Source organism: Protopterus annectens, chromosome 2.part2, assembly GCF_019279795.1.
Source record: "Protopterus annectens isolate FY-2018-M chromosome 2.part2, PAN1.0, whole genome shotgun sequence".
Taxonomy (NCBI): domain Eukaryota; kingdom Metazoa; phylum Chordata; order Ceratodontiformes; family Protopteridae; genus Protopterus; species Protopterus annectens.
In genome coordinates this window covers 178,925,102-178,945,719 of record NC_056730.1, presented here as the reverse complement: position 1 = coordinate 178,945,719, position 20,618 = coordinate 178,925,102, and the positions used below count along the sequence as shown (strand labels likewise).

The 20,618-nt window shown below is 43.2% G+C and overlaps 1 protein-coding gene across 2 annotated transcripts in view; it reads left to right on the top strand.

Annotated features, from left to right (window-relative positions):
- LOC122795590 (zinc finger protein 501-like) overlaps positions 1-20,618 on the top strand; it is an 837,702-nt gene that overhangs the window by 247,904 nt on the left and 569,180 nt on the right. The window lies entirely within an intron of this gene.

Genomic DNA, 20,618 nt, shown 5'->3' with positions numbered 1-20,618 from the left:
TAAAAGCCTTTTTGGTGTATTAGAGGCATATATTTTTTGTGTTTTTAAATTTTGTATATATACATATATATATATATCTATATATATATATACATATATATATATATATATATATATATATATATATATATATATATATTGCTCCCCATTTAGGGGGCACCTGACATCTGGGGCAAGAAAAACTGATGTAATGGCATCGGCTGCATGTTTTATACCCCTGACAACTTGACGTCATGGAAGAAGGGACAGCAACTGATGCAGGACCCAAGATTTTGTTAATCAGGCCGACTGAGGGCAACCTGCCAGCAGATTACCCAAATGTAATGACTGTAACAGTGAATACACTCTAACATCTACATTTATGGTAAGTGTACACAACTGTACTTTATTGACCATGTTTTATGTCTCTGAATAGTATGTATTTTGATTTCCTCTCTCTTCCTGATCTTACCTCCCCGTATATCTTTACACCCAGCTGTTTTCTAAGAATTTTTTGTTTTTTACAATCTCACTTCTTTATTTCCTTGCTCTTTGACCCTTTTCTACTACTACTTTTTATCTATAATGTTGCATTCTCCTATGCATATTGTAACATTTTCCTGAAACCTCACTATCTCTGCCAAAATGTTCCAAAGCTCCATTGTTTGTGCTTTAGGTGGAATGTATGTTACTAGTTTAATTCCATCTCCCCTCTGCTCCATCCTTTTTTTATCCTCCATTAGCATTAGACATGATTTCCTTGGTGACATGATCATTCCCTTTGCATCCTTTTTCCCAGTGAGGAACTTGTCACTTAATTGTAACCTGTGCTCTGTACTTTATGCTCTTCTTTACTGAGATGTAGCTCCTGTATTGTTGATCCTCTTGTGTTTTCCTCAGATACACTTATATTTTATTTCTGTCCTATTCCCCAAACCATTTACATTCCACTTTCTTCTGTAGTCTTACTTCACTTATTTTACAATCCTTTTTCTCTCTCATCCTTTTCCCATTCTCTTTCTCTGCTCTCCCCTTTTGTTCTTTGTTTGTACAGATGTCCTTCAAGAATGCAACTGCAGTCCTTACGTATGGGTTGTCCTGCCTCAGGCAGCCCTCGGTCGGCCGGATTCCAAAGTCTGGGTCCGGCGTCGGCTGATGTCGCCTCTTCCCCGACGTCAGAGCGGCTGGGGTATAAAAGCATCAGCCGACGCCATCTTCCTCAGTCTTTCTTGCCGCGCGGTGCCCGAAGCAGAAGCAGTTCGCAAGTGCCGGTCGGTCAGCTCCTGTGCTTTACATATCCGAAGTCATCAAAAAGCTAAGTACCCCGTTGGGGAACCTTTTCTTGCCTCAGCTGATGTCAGAAAAAACTGAAAAAGTTAATAACTGTTTGTCTTGTGGTAAACAAATACCTCATAAGGACTTCCATTCTTACTGCCTCCCCTGCCTTGGCCCAGACCACGACGTCTCGGCCTGTGCCGCCTGTGCTTGCTTCAATAAGCGCACACTCAGGCTCCGGGCAGAGTTTGCTGAAGACTTTTTTGGCGATAAATATTCTTATAACATGCCGTCGGAACAACCGACATCACATATTTCCAAAAAACGGAAAGACCGGGACCGACATTCTCGGCCCGCGACTTCCACCGACACCACACCAAAAACTACCGCGAGTGCATCAGTCTCTTCTGAGGCGGTTGTTCTGCCGCTCCGGACCGACGGCACCGCTTTACCGATCTCTCCGGCCCCGGAGCCTGCGCCGGTGCCGGTTGTTGATTTTCCTCCAGAAACTGAAGCCCAGGATTTGCCTGAGACCATACCCGTGGACAAGGTGACTCCAGCACGTGGGGCAGCTAGGCCCCCTATTTCTATGTCTATCAAGGCCTACACTCGTGCTAAGGCTACCAGCCAGGCTAAGTCTCACCCTCCTAAAGCTTTGCCTCAGCCCACTACTGATAAACAAATTATGACTTTAGCTGCAGATTTAATTTCCTTAATCAGAGGCTCCCAGGCCCATCCTGACAGAGGTTCTCAGCCACCTTCTGACAAAAGGCCCAGAGTTGAGCATACAGACACCCTTTCTTCAGATGAAGCCTCTGGTGACTCTGATCACTCAGATACCCAGGAAGAGTCCTTCCAGGTCTACGAGGATTCTGATGCGGAGGAATCTTTTCCTTCTGCCTCTCCTCCTGAGGATATTTCTTTTGGGGAAATTCTCCACTCCATGAGAGAGCATTTTCAGTGGCAAGGTCAGGAATTCTCCAACTCCAGGAAGCGGCTTCGTACCTTCCTTAAGCTTCCCAACACAGGTATTTGGCTATCCCTCCAGTGTTAGATGTACTGGAAGATGTGTACTCAGATTCGAGTGCTTCTCCTGATTCTCTCCCCCCTGCTCCTGTCAAGCCGGACAGATACTACAGGGTTCCTGAAACTCACAAACATTTATTTAAGGCCCATTCTGTTGATCTAGAAACAATTTCCCAGGGGCCCAAAGGGGTGGCCACATCCACGGCCAAAAATCCTTTGCCCTCAGACAGGGAAGCTAGGTCCCTGGAGAGGTGGGGCAAAAATGTTTATACCTCAACCACTCTTGCCATGACAGCCCTTAATTGCCTTTTTCATATGTTTCAGTATCAGGATTTCTTGATGGATGATTTGCAGAAAAAGTTAACCTCTCCTGAGCCTTTAGATAGAAAGGCCTTGCAGGATTTGGTCCATAACACTCAGCAGGTTAGCAATCATTTTCTTCAGTGTGGTTATGATGCATTGGAAGCTTCATGTAGGGCAGCTATGACAGGGGCAGTCATTCGTAGACATGCATGGTTGAAAGAACAGGCATTGCCAGATCATGTTAAAGTAAAGCTTCTATGCACCTCTGGAAAAACACAAGCTGTTTGGTGCTAATGCTCAGGATGTGTTGAAATCAATTGAGGAAAAGGCTAAATCAGTGCAAACAGTCAAGGATTTCCTCCAGGTTCAGCCACCAAGGTTCAGCAGGAATTGGCCTTCTAAGAATTGGTCCTTTCCAGACACTGACAAGTTTCAAAGGGGAAAAACAGGCGTACCTGAGGAAGAGGGCAATACAGAGGCTCCTACAGAGGACGCCAATGGCAACCGACTAATCAGAGAGGTGGCGCAGGGACATCCCCTGCTCCACAGGGGCAATCACAATAACTTGACTTTGACACCGCCGACCAAGGCTCAAAGAGAAGCACCTTTAGGCAGAAAATTATCCTTATTTTCAAAAAATTGGCACATTTTAACAAAGGACAAATGGATTCTGGACATAATAGACCAAGGCTACAGGTTCCACTTCCATACTTTACCAACAAGACAAGGCATGCCAAACCTGCCACAAAATCAAAGGGCAGAGGCATTCAAACAAGTTTCAAAGCTGATAAAAATCAAAGCAATAGAAAAGGTTCCTCCTCAGGAACAAGGCCAGGGATTTTACTCAAGACTGTTCCTTGTTCCAAGAAAAGAAAAGCAATGGAGACCTATACTGGACTTGTCCACTCTAAACACTTTTCTCATTGTACCAAAATTCAAAATGCTGATGCTACAGCAACTCCTTCCCATGCTGGGCAAGGGGTCTTGGCTGGTTACTCTGGACCTCAGAGGCATACCTGCATGTCCCAATCAGACACGGTTGTAGAAGATACCTCAGATTTCTTGCAGGGTCAGAGCATTATCAATTCTCAGCATTGCCTTTTGGCTTATCTACTGTGCCCAGAGTATTCACGAAATGCCTGGCATCAGTAATTGCACACTGCAGACTCCAGGGGATACAAATATACCCTTACCTGGACGACTGCCTTATACAAGCGGACAGCAAGCAAGCCTTGACAAAAAACTTGAATTATGTCATTTACTTACTACAGGCTTTGGGATACACAGTCATCTTACAAAAATCAAGACTACTGCCATCCCAACAAATAATTTTTCTAGGAGCCAAACTAGACACAGAATCACAAATGGCTTACCTCACAGAAGAGAAGCAAGAACAATTACCACATTACTTCAAAAGCCTAGCAAAGCTCACCCAGATGACTGCAAGGAAAATCCTGAAGGCCCTGGGTTTCATGGCATCTTGCATTCTACTGATTCCACTGGCAAGACTACACATGAGAAAACTGCAATGGTACCTAAAATGTCTATGGTCTCAACACAGCCACAACTTGGAAGCAATTATCCCACTCATCCCATGTCTAAAAAGGGAATTTTTGTGGTGGGCCTTAGCAAGCCAGTCAAACAAAGGTATGCCTTTCAACAAACCTCAAACAAGCCAAACCATTACAACGGACGCCTCAGACCATGGATGGGGGGCGCACATGGAAGGCAGATGCATTCAAGGGCAATGGACCCCCCCCAGGAAGTACATCTACACATCAATCAAAAAGAGATGTTAGCAGTAATTCATGCAATCGAGGCCTTCGGAAAATATCTTCAACAAGGCCATCTGCTAATAAAGACAGACAACGGTACATAAACAAGCAGGGAGGTACTCATTCTTACCCCCTTTGCAGACTAACAATGACTCTTTGGGAAAAGTCCCTGAAACTGAACTTACAGCTGCAATCCTAGTTTGTTCTGGGCAGGGACAATGTTCTGGCGGACAGTCTAAGCAGAAACATCCTGGACCCGCACGAATGGATGTTGCATCCAGACATTTTTGCTCAAATAACTCATGCATGGGGGAGGCCGGACATAGATCTCTTTGCCTCCCACCTCAATCATCATCTGAAAAAGTTCTGCTCGAGGACACAGCATCCACAAGCCTGGAGAATAGATGCTCTCTCATTCAGCTGGAACTCTCTAACAATCTATGCATTCCCACCTCTACCATTAATGACCAAGGTGTTACTGAAGATCAAAGCAGAGCAACCGAAAGGCATCTTAATAGCTCCAGATTGGCCAAGACAGCACTGGTATCCATTACTAAGGAGCATAACTTGCACCAACCCGTGGCCCCTGCCTCAATGGCCTCTACTCTTGACTCAGCACAATTACAGGACGGTTCATCCCAACCTGCAAACTCTGCAGCTGACAGCCTGGAGGGTTCCATGATTTCTACCCATATCTCTCTTTCCAAGGAAGTTCAACAAATATTATTGGAAGCACGCAGACCTTCCACCAGAAAGACTTATTCAGCCAAATGGAAGAGATTCAACATCTGGAATACCAACAAGGGACAGGATGCATCAGTAATGAGCATCCCACAGATACTGGAATACTTAGCAGAAATGCTACATAATGGACTTTCCTATTCTTCCATAAAAATACACGCTTTAGCAATTTCAGCATCATACAACATTGATCCTCCTGTGTTTTCACATCCTTTACTAAGACAATTTCTAAGAGGGATAAAGAATATCAAGCCTCCCAGAAAACCACCAGTGCCTGCATGGGACCTCAACTTCGTGCTGGAAAAATTAACTCTTCCTCCTTTTGAACCAGCAGCATCTTCAGAATTGCAATTTCTTTCCTGGAAAACAGTTTTCCTGTTGGCAATTACCTCAGCAAGAAGAGTTTCGGAGATGCAGGCCCTCATGGCAGTACCTCCATTTCTCATTTTTCATCAGGACAGGGTTTCTTTAAGAACCAATCCTTTTTTTATGCCAAAAGTGATATCCAGGGTGTCTCTAAATCAAGCAATTCACCTGCCCACCTTCTTCCCCAATCCTCAAAATAAAGGGGAAAAGCTGCTGCACACTTTGGACATACACAGACAACTACGCTACTACTTGGACAGAACAAAGGCCAACAAAGTCTGACCAACTATTTGTAGCTTACGCTCCTGGAGTGCAAGGAAAGGCAATTTCCAAACAAACAATTTCAAAATGGATTGGGCATTGCATCAGATTCTGTTATTCTTTCCATGGAAAGGGTGTGCCAGCCAATATCAGGCCACACTCCACCAGAGCTACAGCCACCTCCACAGCCTTCCTAAGAGGGGTGGCTACAAAGGACATTCTAGAAGCTGCTACATGGAGCTCCGTGCATACATTTTCCAAGCACTACCACCTGCCTTTATATTCCAGATCCCGAGCAGGCTTTGCTTCGGCAGTCCTGCAGGGCATTTTAGCTACACCATCCTTATCTTAGAACCTACCACCCCCAGCTTGGCTATGGTATTCAACCCATATGTAAGGACTGCAGTTGCATTCTTGAAGGACATAGTACAGTTTTGTACCTACCATAAATGTAGATGTCCGATAGATATGCAACTGCAGTCAGGTTTTCCCTCCCACCTACCCCTCTGTGTATTGGGTCCACTTCCCTCCTTTTATACTTAGCTGGGGATATCTGTTATGGTGTATCTGTTTATTGCTATTGTGTTTGTCTGGAATTTTTTATCCAGTTCTAAATTTAGCCTTCCTTGGAGGGCACCTGGCATCTGGGGCAAGAAACACTGAGGAAGATGGCGTCGGCTGATGCTTTTATACCCCAGCCGCTCTGACGTTGGGGAGGAGGCGACATCAGCCGACACCGGACCCAGACTTTGGAATCCGGCCGACCGAGGGCTGCCTGAGGCAGGACAACCCATATGTAAGGACTGCAGTTACATATCTATCGGACATCTACATTTATGTTAGGTACAAAACTGTACTTTTCTTGTTTTCCTATTCCCTTATTTGTTCAGATATGCGTTTTTTTAATTTTTTTTCTCTCTCCCCTTTTTTAAACAATGGTCCCCCTATAACTTATACATATTTACAATATTGCCCTCCTTTCACAGAGTTTCCATCTGCTTGCTTGATGTGGACCCTGCTCTGACCCTGTATCTCATCATATTGATGACTGCTCTTTCATGTACAGGGTCCTGCTCTTACCTTTCACCAAGTCTGTGTTGTTGCTTTTTCCTTCTTACCCCTCCCAGTTGTGTTCCTCATCCTTTAATCCTCCTCCTCTTTTTATCTCTTGGCTACCTTTTCTTATTCAACTTGTGATACTTCCTTAGTATCACTGTGAATAGTGTACTTACTTTACGCTTCCTACCTTCCCCTTTTTGAACTTCTCTAATATTTCTCAATCTAAATAATTTCTTGTCATATTATTTGCTCCTCACATTTGCTTATACACACACAATATTATTCGTTCAGCATTATTTCACTCCCTTTCAATGGCCCATCTCTGTACTTGTCACTATAATCCTTTCCTTCCATTACTGCTACACCACAGTACACGCTCATACTTCTAAACCCTTTAATCTGAGCTTATAAATATACATGAATTATATTATAAAACATTTGAATATTTTGTATTGTTGTCCATCTGTCTGTGCTATGCATCTGTCTTATTTTACAGTCACTGGTTGTTTGTATTAGCTTGGTCTCTCCCTTGATGCACATTTTTTTTTTCCTGAATTTGTTCCTTCTGCTCCATTAACTAGGGGGAAGTAACCAGATTTCTTTTTTTTTTTCTGGGCATTGGTGTCCCCTTCTCTTCTGTCATTTGTTCTTCTTTGCTATGTTCCTCCATTGCCATGCTCCCAGCTGTCTGATTCACTGGTTGCTTAAAGTCCATTGCTTATTCACATTAGTTGTCACCATCCCTTGTGTATAAATCCTCAGTTACAGTGCAGCTTGTTTGTGCTGTGTTTTCAGCACCTCTGGTTATTCCATTTTTTCTTCCTTTTGTCACTTTTTTAAACCATTCCTAGTCTGCTGATACATTCACCCTCCTCGTTGTCCCTCCTTCTTGTCTTCTTACATTTTTTTTTTCTTCTTTCTAATTTTAACTTAAAAATATTACCCACTCCATAAACTTAATTCCAGACCTTGTGCCCTAATCCTAAAACTTCCTGTCGCTCCTCAACCCACATCTCAAATCTTGCTTCCAGGGACTTCTGGTATGGCACTACGCTGAAAGCAGTGAGGTCTGCAAAGTTCTTCACTGATGTATCTTCTGGATATATCATCCTGTAATGATATTCTTACTCAGTACATGCTGTCATGGCTGGGATTGCTGTTCTGCCTGGTTTCATAAAAATCATAATCCACATAAATGTTCTCTTCCTCAATTTTCATTTTTCTCCCTGGTTTCCAAAGTTCTCTTAACATTCTCTCCCTCTCTCGAATGAAAGGTACTCAACCTATTATTGGTTTCAGCCATTTTGACTGCCGCAGCTGGTGAGGACACCATGCAGTTCTCTGTACACGTTTTGTTAATACTTCTTTCTGGATCCCAGTCCATTTATACAGCAATTCCCTAATGACTTTTAACCATTAGTGCCACATACATCTGTGATACCCCGTTTTTCTTAAGTCATTTGCCTCCCTCTGTCTGTCCTCAACGTCTATAGCTCTGGCTTCCAAGCAATCTCGCCTGCTCCACTGAATCTGCCTGGCTTTAATTTCCTCATTTTCTGCCATAATGTTTTGCATTACTCCAATATGTTAGTCCTTCTATTATTTCCTCAGTTCTCTTCTCTTGCACCATTAAATTGTCCATTAATGACATTCTGTTGTCTTAGTTCAACCCATAACTTTTCCAGTGTAACTTACTTGTACTATGTTTTCAGTACCAGTGATTCTTCCATTTTTTCTTAATTTTTCACTTTTTTTTTGATCTGCTGATACATTCATCCTCCTTATTGTCCTCTCCTTACAGTTTTTTTATCAACTTTTTCAAGGTTTTTAGCTGTTTCTATTGATAGCAGTGCATAACTTTGCAGACCTCGGTACTTTCAGCATGGTGCCAGTCCAGAAATCCCTGGAAGGAGGATTTGATTTGAGGAGCAAGTGAAAGTTTTAGGATTAGGAATTCAAGTCTGGGATTACATTTAGGGAGTAGATAAGATTATTGGAGTTAAAGTTAGGGTTATGTGTGGGTGTATGAATGTGCATAAGATAAAAGTAGTAGGTCAGGCACTTGCCTCTTTAAGCAAATGGAAGAGAGAAGGTGAGCTAATAGCATGCATGCCCTGTAAGAGATCTCTCACATTAGTGTCACACCTGTAATAATATTGCTATTCCATATTGCAAACAGCTGGCACATGGCTTATGCTGTGTACATTGTGTTTAATAACCGCAGTCCTGTTGCTACTTTACTGGACAGTGACCTGTAATATTCAGTATGCACTTAATAGCCTGACTGCGACTTAGTAATGCTGCAGTTGTATACACTAAATTCCACTTGTTATTCCTTCAGCACCATTACATTATGGTCGCTCTTTACTGTTTATGAACTGATGCTTACTTTCATTGTATGTTGAACCTGGGCATTTTTTTCTCAGTTACATCAGCGGTCCCAGGTCTTGTTACCATATTTTTGACTTTCAGAATAGCAGAGCCCATGAACAATAGTCTCTGTGACAAAATCTGGCAATACATTTCACTGCAGTAATACTCTGTAAAATACAGCGAGTGCCATGGTTAGTCTTCATGAGCTGCAGTGTGTGCATTCAGTATTTGGACAGATTCTTCATCTCACAAAACTCATTGCAACTTGCACTGTAGAGCCAGCACTGTGGCATAGAGGTCCAGGGTACCAGGGTTTGATTAGTAGCTTGTGCATCTGAGGCATTGGCAAGGGAGGATATATGCCCGTCTTGGTGGGGCACATTTGTGGATGCAATTCTTAAGTGTCCTTGATGGAGGCCAGAGAAGCATGAGTTATATCTGCTGTGTATGTGGGGGGTATACTTTGTCTGAGGTCACATGTAGGATTGGCCAAAATGCCACAGAGACCAATGTATGCCAATCCCTTGGTTAGGATGAGAGCATGTAAGGATAGACAGGGAAATGAATAGGAGAAGTACACTCCCACAACAGCAGTGTCCTTCTGGCCCCATCCCTATTCGGAATAAGTCTGGGGAAGTAAGAAGGGGTAACTAAACCTGGCAGATTCTGAGAGGTCCTGGGGTCAGCTGATGGTTAGCTATGTTTGAGGAGAAAAAGGGGGGACTTGCATTATGATAACTGTATGACTCCAGGAAGATGTTTGGTCATTACATGCCAGGTAAGTTGCAGAAGAGTGCCATAAACATGCCCACAGTAGGTTCTTGCATGACTTTCATGTTGGTGGAATAGTGGTCATTCTTTTTTACCTTTTTCTTCTGGGTGTGATTGGTGGGTGAGTTCTGAAGTCTAGTGAAGGCTTACTAGAAACAGATGTGTGCTGTTGAGTGTGCCATGTGCCTGTCATTGCAGAGGGTACTTGAGTCATAAGGGTATAACCTGAATGACCAAATTAGAACCCCTTTAACATTGTTAAAAATATGAAATATTCATTACCTTGGCATGGTTTATTCTATTTTATAATGGCATTATTTTAAAAAGAATAGTCTGACCTTTTATAAATGACACTACTTTATAAGGTGAACTCCATTGCAGTTCCATCTCTGTCAATGCTGATGCAAGTCTAGTGGAAATGGCATTAAGTTGTGCTGTGCTTGGACATGCCCCCATCCATGTATATTGCAAGAAAAAAAGAGGATTCTGGATTGTTCAGTAGCCTCATTGTTTTTGTACCTACCAGACTTCTTGAGGGTTACCAGTTTGCCTCGTCATCGGAGTGCAGTGAATGTCAGTAGAAGGTAGTCTGACTGTTATATAACAGTAGCCTGACATTTTAGCTGTGGTGTGCATGCCCCTGCTGCTGCGTGACACAATGAATGAACAACCGTTGATTTAAGTTCTATTGAAATGAAAGCAAGAAGTATTTAGAAGTAAGTGGCCACATTTTTGGAGCACAGTCTTGCAAAACACTGTCCAATAATTAACCTTTCATTTTATTCCAAGCTATAGCAGGTTTCTCGATTTGCATGTTTTCTGTACAGTAGCAGCAAACCTGTAAAGGAAATAAATGCCAGAAATGCACAGCTGTGTATCCTTGCTCATAATTCTGTGTATGCCTTTTCATTTGTTTGCTTTCTGTTCATTACAGACAAACTGCGTATCAAGTGAGTCCATGTACTGTAATAACTTCAGCAAGATTTCTCCAAAAGCACATACAAATACACATTCTGGGTATGTGGCCCTTCATGCATGCACTTATCTGCTGACAATACATCAGTTATTATAGAGCTTAGTTCTCAGCCTATCATGAGGTCAGTGTGGAAAATGGACCCCCAGCAATGTGTGTGTGACGGTGAAAATGTGAAGCTATATATTTTTGCACTATGCTAAAAAGTCACTTTCATGGTGCATGGGTAAAATGGTATTTCAACCAAATTCTATTTTTTGTGAAGTAACCAGTAGTGCTTGCATACTAAGCTTGTATCATTCATCAATAAATTAAATCAGAAATGCTTTATATTCTCATCAAAGTACCATAAACAACAAAATGCAATACCCGTTAACACTATTTTTCAGCAAAAAGAAAGTACAGTTTTGTACCTACCATAAATGTAGATGTCCGATAGGTATGCATCTGCAGTCCTAACATATATGGGTTGTCCTGCCTCAGGCAGCCCTTCGGTCGGCCGGATTCCAAAGTCTGGGTCTGGCCTCGGCTGATGTCGCACTTCACCAGACGTCATAGCTGCTGTGGTATAAAGGCATCAGCCAACGCCATTTTCCTCAGTGTTTCTTGGCCCAGATGCCAGGTGCCCTCTAGGAAGGCTAAATTTGGATAAATGCAAATAATTCCAAACAGTAGAGAGAAAAAAAAAAAAAAAATATATATATATATATATATATATATATATATATATATATATATATATATATATATATATACACAAAACAAATACACCATAATAAATTCCCCCAGCTAGCTAAAAGAGGGGTAAGTACCCTAGGAATACCACAGAGGGGAAGGAGGGTGGGTAATCCTGACTGCAGATGCATACCTATCGGACATCTACATTTATGGTAGGTACAAAACTGTACTATGTCCTTCAAGGATGCATCTGCAGTCCTAACATATGGGTAGAATACCATAGCCAAACTGGGGGAGGAGGCACTAAGATAAAGATGGTGTAGTCAAGATCCCTTGCAACACAGCAGTTGCAAAACCTGCTCGGGATCTGGAGTATAAAGGAAGGTTATAATGCTTGGCAAATGTATGCATGGAGCTCCAAGTAGCAGCTTCTAAAATGTCTTTGGTAGCCACTCCTCGTAGAAAAGCTGTAGTGGTGGCTGTAGCTCTTGTGGAATGAGGTCTGATATTTTCAGGAGTTGTCTTTCCATGAAAAGAGTAGCAAAATCGAATGCAATTTCCTATCCATTTTGAGATTGTCTGTTTTGAAATTGCTTTTCCTTGCATTCCTGTTGCATATGCTACCAGAAGCTGGTCAGTTTTTCTGTTGGTCTTAGTTCTGTCCAGATAGTAGCGTAATTGTCTGTGCATATCCAAGGTATGTAGCAGTCTTTCCCCCCTGTTCTGTGGGTTGGGGAAGAATGTAGGTAAATGAATCGCTTGGTTCAATGATACTCTGGAGACCACTTTTGGCATAAAGGTAGGGTTAGTTCTCAGAGACACATTATCCTGATGGAAGATAAGGAAGGGCTGTACTGCCATTAATGCCTGTAACTCAGATACCCTTCTTGCTGAAGTGATTGCTAGCAGGAAAGCAGTTTTCCAAGACAAGAACTGTAAATCTGCTGTTGCTGCTGGTTCAAAAGGGGGAAGTGTTAACTTTTCCAGCACAAAGTTGAGATCCCAAGTAGGTAAAGGTGGTTTCCTTGGAGGCTTTACATTTTTTATTCCTCTCAAGAACTGCCTGAGTAGAGGATGAGAGAAGACAGGAGGATCCATGTTGTATTCTGCTGAAATTGCTGATGCATGAATCTTAATGGAGGAGTAGGACAGGCCATTGTGGAACAGTTCTGCTAAGTATTCCAGGATGTGTGCTATGTTTGCCAGTGAGACATTTTCTCCCTTTGCTGCACTCCAAATGAGGTATCTTTTCCATTTGGCAGAATAAGTTTTCCTTGTGGAGGGTCTGCGAGCCTCCAGGATAATGTCCTTAACCCTCTGAGATAAATCTGGGTTATTTTGTTTTATGCAATATTCCAAGCAGCTAGCTGCAGTGTTTTCAAGTTTGGATGTAGGATATTGTAGTTGTTCTGTGTTAGAAGTAAGGGACATAGAGGTAGAGGCCATGCGTGTGTCCAAGACATGCTTCTCAGTAGCGGGTACCAATGTTGCCTCGGCCAGTCTGGAGCTATCAGGATTACCCTTGGCTGATCCTCTTTGGTCTTCAGTAGGACTTTGTACATCAAAGGAAGAGGTGGGAATGCATATGCTGTCAGGTTTTCCAGCTGAAGGAAGGGAGTCCACCCTCCAAGCAAGTGGGTGGTATGCTCTTGTGCAGAATTTCTTCAATTGGTGGTTGTGTGGGGAGGCGAACAGGTCTATCTCTGGTGGTCCCCATTTCTTTGTTATGGTTTTGAAGATGTCTGGATGCAGCATCCATTCGTGAGCATCCGTGGTAGTTCTGCTTAAGGTGTCTGCTAGTGAATTTTCTTTTCCTGGTACAAATCTGGCCTGAAGTTGAATGTTGAGATTCAGGGCCACATTCCACAGGTCCATTGCCATCCGGCATAGAGGATATGAGTGTGTACCTCCCTGTTTGTTGATGTACCACATGACTGTGGTATTGTCCATCCTTATCAGCAGGTGACCTTGTTGAAGGAATGGTCTGAATGCCTGGATTGCATGTTTCACTGCCAGCATCTCCTTTAGATTTATGTGTAGATTCAGCTGGTCTTGGGTCCATAGGCCTTGTATACACTTGTCCACCATGTGTGCCCCCCAGCCTAGGTCTGAGGCATCCGTGGTGATGGTCTGGCTTGGATGAGGTTTGTGGAAAGGCAATCCTCTGTTCAACTGACAGGCCTGAGCCCACCACAGGAATTCTTGCTTCAGGCATGGAATTATTGGAATCTGGGCTTCTAGACTGTGCTTGTGTTGAGACCATACATTCCTTAGGTACCATTGCAACTTTCTCATATGCAGCCTGGCATGCGGAATCAATATTATGCAGGATGCCGTGTAACCCAGGGCTTGCAGGACTTTCCTTGCAGTAAGCTGAGTTTGTGTTGTTAATGTCATGAAATAGACTGGTAGTTGCTTTTGTTTTTCTTCTGTGAGAAAAGCCATCTGAGTTGATGTATCCAGTTCTGCACCCAAGAATGTTATCCTTCGGGATGGTACTAGTCTTGACTTTTGCATGTTGACTGTGTATCCCAAGGCTTGCAGCAGTTGTATGACCTTTTCCAAATCTTTTGTTAATTTTGCCTTGTTGTCCGCTTGTATTAGGCAGTCGTCCAGGTATGGGTACATTTGAATTCCCTGAAGCCTGCAATGAGCAATTACTGATGCCAGGCATTTCGTGAATACTCTGGGCAGCAGATAAGCCAAAGGGCAATGCTGAGAATTGATAATGCTCTGATCCTGCAAGAAATCTGAGGTGTCTTCTGCAATCTGGTCGTATAGGGACGTGCAGGTATGCCTCCTTGAGATCTAGAGTCACCAGCCAAGACTCCTTGCCCAGCATGGGAAGAAGTTGCTGGAGGGTCAGCATTTTGAATTTTGGAACAATGAGGTATGTGTTCAGAGCGGACAAGTCGAGAATAGGTCTCCATTGATTTTCTTTTCTTGGTACAAGGAAAAGCCTGGAGTAAAATCCTTGGCCTTGTTCCATAGGGTATCTTTTCTATAGCTCTCATCCTTAGTAAGTTGTTGATTTGTCTTAGAGCGTCTGTTTTTGGCTTGGTGGTAGGTTTGGCATTCCTCTCTTTTTTGGTAGAGTGTGGAAGTGAAACCTGTAGCCTTTGTCTATTGTTTGTAAAGTCCATTTGTCTCCTGTAATGTAATGCCAGTTGTCGGAAAATAAGGCTAGTTTTCCAAGGGTGCTTCAGTTGTTCCCTGGTAGGCGGAATCAGAGCCAAGTCATTGTGTCTGTCCTGTGGAAGTGGTTGTAGTTGAATCTGTGGCAGTACTTCTCTGGTTTGTAGGTTGCCACTGACGTCCCCTATAGGCACCCCTGGATTGACCTCTGCCTCTTGGGTGTCTATTTCTGCCTCTCTGTGCTCTGGAGGTGTCTGGAAAGGACCAATTCTTCGAAGGCCAATTTCTGCTAAACCTCGGAGGTTGGACCTGTAAGAAATCCTTGACTGTTTGGACAGATTTTGCTTTTTCTTCCACCTTCTTTAGAACCTCCTGTGCAGGGGAGCCAAACAAACTTTGTTTCTCCATAGGAGCATCTAGGAGTTTTGACTTAACATGGTCTGGTAAGGATTGTTCTTTTAACCAGGCATGCCTTCGGATCACTGTTCCAGTCATAGCTGATCTAAAGGAAGCCTCCAGTGCATCATAGCCACATTTTAAGAAATGGTTACTGACCTGCTGAGAGTTATGTACCAAATCCTGAAGGGACTTGCGGTCTATAGGTTCAGGAGAGGACATTTTTTTATTAAGTTGGTCTAACAAAAATTCCTGGTACTGAATCATGTGAAATTGACAGTTTAAGGCCCTGGCCGAAAGAGTAGCAGAAGTATAAACCTTTTTACCCCATCTCTGTAATGCTCTAGATTCCCTTTCAGAGGGGAGAGGGTTTTTGGCAGAGGCAGCTGCCACACCTTTAGGGCCCTGTGAAATGGTTTCAGGGTCTGCAACAGGAGCCTTATACAAATGGTAGTGAGTGTCCGGGACCCTGTAATATCTATCAGGCTTGGCAGGGGCCGGAGGAAGAGAATCAGGGGCAGTACAGGCATCATTATATGCATCATCAACCACTGTTAGTACTGGAGGAATGGCTAAAGGCCTATGCTGTGATAAGTGTAAAAAAGTCCTTAGCCTTTTCCTTGAATCTGAAAAATCCTGGCCCTGCCATTGGAAGTGTTCCCTCATAGCATGTAAGGTTTCCCCAAAAAAAAATTCTTCAGGAGGAGAAGCAGAAGGAATGGAGTCTTCTGCATCAGAATCCTCATAAGGAGAATATGGGCCTTCCTGAGGGTCTGAAATATCTGAGTCATCCCAGGAATAGTCTGTAGAGACAGGTTCCGGGGGTTCAGTCCTAGGCCTCTTATCTGGAGGGTTGAGAGGCCCTGTCTGGGTGAGGTTGGGATCCCTGATCAAAATGAGATCCTCAGCCAGGCTGAGCATTTGGGAACTAGAGGTAGGCCTGTGTGAGGGAGTTTTAGCAGGTAAGGCCTTAGAAGATTTAGCTGCTTTAGCCCTGGAAAAGCCTGGATAGACATAGAAGCAGGGGTCTAGCAGCCCCGTGCAGGGGTAGATATGTCTAAAGGAATAGTATCTGACAAATCCTGGGTGCCTGCTTCTGTAGGTGATTTCAGTAGCCGATTCAGCCATGCTCTGTGAGGCCTCGGCTATCGGAGGCATGCTTTCAGCGAAGGAAGAACCGAGGACTCGGTTTCAGCGAAACCGAGACACTCAGTTGGCTAACCGTGGTTTCAGCGAAACCGCGGACCCGTGTCGGTCCTTTTCCTTGCGCTTTTAGCTAATTGTTGCGGCATTTTAAAATGCAAAGGGACCAAACACTCCTCGGCAAACTCCGACCGGCGTCTAAGCGTCCGTCGGTTGAAGGAAGCACAGGCTAGACAAGCTGATACGTCGTGGTCTGGGCCTAAACAAGGAAGGCAGTAAGAGTGGAAATCCTTATGAGGTATTTGTTTCCCACAAGTTAAACAATTATTTACTTTGTCTGACATCGGCTGAGGCAGAAAGCTTTAGAAGTCTTGTAGAAATCTCTGGATCTGACCGACCGGCACTTGCGAACAGCTTCTGCTTGAGGCACCGCAGCAGAAAGACTGGGGAAAATGGCGTCAGCTGATGCCTTTATACCACAGCAGCTATGACGTCGGGTGAAGTGCGACATCAGCCGAGACCAGACCCAGACTTTGGAATCCGGCCGACCGAAGGGCTGCCTGAGGCAGGGCAACCCATATGTTAGGACTGCAGATGCATCCTTGAAGGACATCCATAAACTTTCAAACTGTTATCTGCTAACAAGTCTATTTTGTAATCATTTGGTACCATGACCAATTAAATGGAAATGTTGCATATAACAATAGCACTGGCTAGGTATTATTACAAGCTAAATTTAAAAATCTTTAAATATATTCTTCTAGCCTTAATTCCACTGGACCTACAGACAGTGCTGTAAATTAAAGGTATACATCTACTAAATATCTGCTTCTAGCATTACTATTAAATACATCTGCTGCCTACTGTAATTTTATACACACAAATGCTACCGTGCCATTTACTCAGTAAATTCTAGCAGAACCCCTCACACTTAAAGATTTGTATTTATCATTATTACATTGCACGAAGAAACTGAAAAGCAATGATGGCATTTTATGCACACTTACTTGTATGTGCCACTGTTATTTATTTGTTTTCAGTTCCATCTGAGGTATCGTTGTTCGACGTCGTTGTGCTGTTCTAACCCCTTATTCTATTTTCGGGTACAGTACCATGAACTGAATTTAAATGTCTACTAAAAATTTGCTTCTAACACAACCATTTAGATATCTATGTATTATTATATATACTGTCTTTACTGAAAGGGGGCCTTGTTCCACTTTCACAGTTAATAAGAGAAAAATATAATTAAATATTAGACAGTGCCTAATGTAGTTGCTACGTAGTGTATATTATGCAGACATATACACTAACATACTGTTAGTGCCTAATGTAGTTGCTACATAGTGTATATTATGCACACACATATACTATCATACTATTTACACATTAGTTTTTACCAGCCTTACATTTAATAACTTCCATTAATTGTTCACTGCACAGACAAACTGAAAGGCAGTAGAGTATACCTAAACACTTAGTTTAGATGCAGAATTATTATTTCTGCTGCTGGTATTTTTTATGCATAGTCTAAAGCTTACTTTGGGTGTTTAATGTCATAACCAGTGCTTCTCTTCCTTCATTTTAATTGCAAATAAGAATTCAAGGTCTTTATACTGCTTGAGTAATGCATTTCTGGCTTTTCCTTCTGTGTGATACTAAAAGCCATTTCAGCTTGTGTATTCAAATGTTTTAAGCAAAATGAAGTCATCATCATCAGGGTATCGTGTTAACAATTGCCAACTCTCTTGATTCAGTGCCACACTCATGCCTGACTGTCGCAGATCTTTCATACAATCCATTCACGTCTTTGCTGGACATCCTCGCTTCCTCTTACCTTCTTCCTGCCTGTCCCAAATCTTGCTCACCAGATTCTCTTCTGCTTTTTCTATACATGTACAAACCACCTTAAACTGTTCTCTCTGATTTTTTTTTCTGCAATTGGAGCTACTTTGGCTTCTGCTCTTATGTCCTTATTTCTTCATCTGTCCCACAGTGTGCAAAATGAGTCATCCAGTTGTTTAATAGTGGCAGCTTCCCACCAACTCCTAGACCTTTCAAAAGGTCAGCCCTGTATGCAGAGATACAAGAGTGGGGTCTCTTTACTGGACTGGCCAGTTTCCCATGACATCAGTTTGATACTTTGTACATTTGTGTATAATCGGTATAATTTGCACAAACTGTCATATGAAAGCCAACAAACCAATATTGCTAACAGTTTTGAAAGATGTTTCCATTTTTTTGGTGGTGTTTTGGAGACTTATAACAGATGCAGCATCTTTTAACACATGATTTTAATTCAATAACATTTTTGCAGCACCGCAGCTTAAAAAGCTGCAGGCTTATTGTAAAGTTAGTTTATGTTACTGTGCTAACAATGTCTTCTTGGGACTGCTCATATTGATTAACCTGCTGGAGTACAGGTCAGTATGTTGCTGATAGATCAGAGCTGTATTTTGTCCATCTGTCAGAACAGATTATCTTTAATGATTCAGACAGTGACTGCAGGTCTCATCAGTCTGCCAGCATGCAGCTGCATTTATTTATATGTAAAAATATGAAGACTCAGCAGCTGACTTTAAGGACTCTGAAGGTGTGTGTTGAACTGTAGTAGATGTTCATCGTGCATACAGCTGCAGTAATCACAGATGGGTTTTCTGCCGTCAGGCGGGTCCTCAGTCGGCCGAATTCCAAAGTCTAGGTCCGGCGTCGGTTGCTGTCGCTTCTTTCCTGACGTCAGTGAGGCAGGTGTATATAAGACACAGCAGACGCCATTTTCTTCAGTCTTTTTTGCCGCGCGGTGCCCGAAGCAGAAGCAGTTCGCAAGTGCCAGTCGGCCAGCTCCTGAATTTACAAAAAATTTGGAACCGAAGTCTTCATTAAAGCTAAGTACCCCGTTGGGGAAACCTTTCTTGCCTCAGACCGATGTCAGAAAAAGTTAACAATTGTATTTCTTGTGGGAAGCAAATACCGCATAAGGATTTCCATTCCCTCTGCATACCTTGTTTAGGCCCAGACCACAACGTCTCGGGCTGTCGCTTTTGCGCTACTTTCAATAAATGCACTATTAAGCGTCGGGTGGAGTTCGCCCAACACTTTTTTGGTAAAGCCTTTGATTATAAAATGTCGTCGGAGACTCCGACTACTGTTTTGTCCAAAAAACGCAAGGACAAGGAACGACACGCGAGGTCCGCGGTCTCCACCGACACCACGCCAAAACCAGCTACACATGGTCCGGTTCTCAGCGAGAGGCCTATGCAGTCCCTGACTACCGATGACACTTCTTTGGCGGTGTCTTCTGTAACCGAGACCGCAGGTACCTCGGCCTATACCCAGACTACAACCACCGAAGCCACTGTGAGCGTTGAGCCTCCTAATGTGGACAGGTCCACTTCCACCCATGGTGTCTTTAGACCCTCATCTTCCTTTTCCATTAAGGCCTTTACTAAATCCAAATCAGCCAGGCATCCCAAGAGGCCTGTTGCACAGGGCCCATCCCCAGGCCCCATGCCTAAAAAACAAATGCTTAAAATGGCTGAGGATTTAATTACTCTTATCTGGGGTTCCCAACTCCCTCCAGACAAGAGACCCAGAGTGGAGGAAGATTCTCCCTCTTCTGATCAGGTCTCCATTTTTTCAGAACGAGGAACACTCATACTCCCCTTTTGAAGATTCTGATGCAGAGCAGTCCATTCCTTCTGTATCTCCCCCTGAGGATTTTTCTTTTGGGGAAACCTTGCACACCTTGAGGGAACACTTCCATTGGGAAGGCCAAGATTTTTCTGACTCCAAGAAAAGACTTAGGGAATTTCTTTTGTTACCTCAACACAGACCTGTGGCGATACCTCCTGTCTTGGACGTACTTGATGATATTTATTCGGAGGCTTGCCTTAATCCGGATTCCCTGCCTCCTGCCCCAGTCAAGCCTGATAGGTACTACAGAGTTCCTAACTCTCACCAATTTCTTTACAAAAGCCATAATGCTGACCCTGAAACCATTTCTCAAGGCCCCAAGGGAATGAAGGCCTCTACTGCTAAGAATCCACTACCTTCCGAAAGAGAGTCAAGATCCTTAGAAAGGTGGGGAAAAAGGTATATACCTTGGCCACCCTAGCCATGAGGGCCTTAAATTGTCAGTTTCATATGCTTAAATATCAGCAGTTTCTGTTATCACAATTAAGAAATAAAATGTCTCAACCTGAACAACCAGATTTGAAGGAGTTGCAGGATATGATGCATAGTGCAGAACAAGTGGGTAAACACACCTTACAATGTGGCTATGATGCCCTAGAGGCCTCAAGTAGAGCTGCTGTTACAGGATCAGTCATTCGTAGGCATGCATGGCTTAGGGAACAAATCTTGCC